At 66.7% G+C, this 222-nt stretch overlaps 1 protein-coding gene across 1 annotated transcript in view; it reads right to left on the bottom strand.

Annotated features, from left to right (window-relative positions):
• The window catches only part of LOC104839138, a 37408-nt gene that overhangs the window by 25152 nt on the left and 12034 nt on the right, over positions 1-222 (bottom strand). The gene's annotated exons all lie outside the window — the stretch shown is intronic.

The raw sequence follows: 222 nt of genomic DNA on the forward strand, positions 1-222 counted from the left end.
TGACGGGGGCGGGGGTGGGGGGGGGCGATCGCAGCCCGGCCGGCTGAGCAGCTCCTCGGCACGCAAAGACACACAAAGTCGGCGAGCGGAGGGGATGGACCGAGTGACAGTTTTACGTCTCTCCACAGCCCCCTCCTCCTCCTCCTCCTTTTTCTCTCCCTCCTCCTCCTCTCCCTCCTCCGCCGCCTTCCCCAAAATACGTACGGCGTAGCCCCCCCTTCC

This window comes from Haliaeetus leucocephalus, unplaced genomic scaffold (assembly GCF_000737465.1).
Source record: "Haliaeetus leucocephalus isolate CR32 unplaced genomic scaffold, Haliaeetus_leucocephalus-4.0 Scaffold656, whole genome shotgun sequence".
Classification (NCBI taxonomy): Eukaryota; Metazoa; Chordata; class Aves; order Accipitriformes; family Accipitridae; genus Haliaeetus; species Haliaeetus leucocephalus.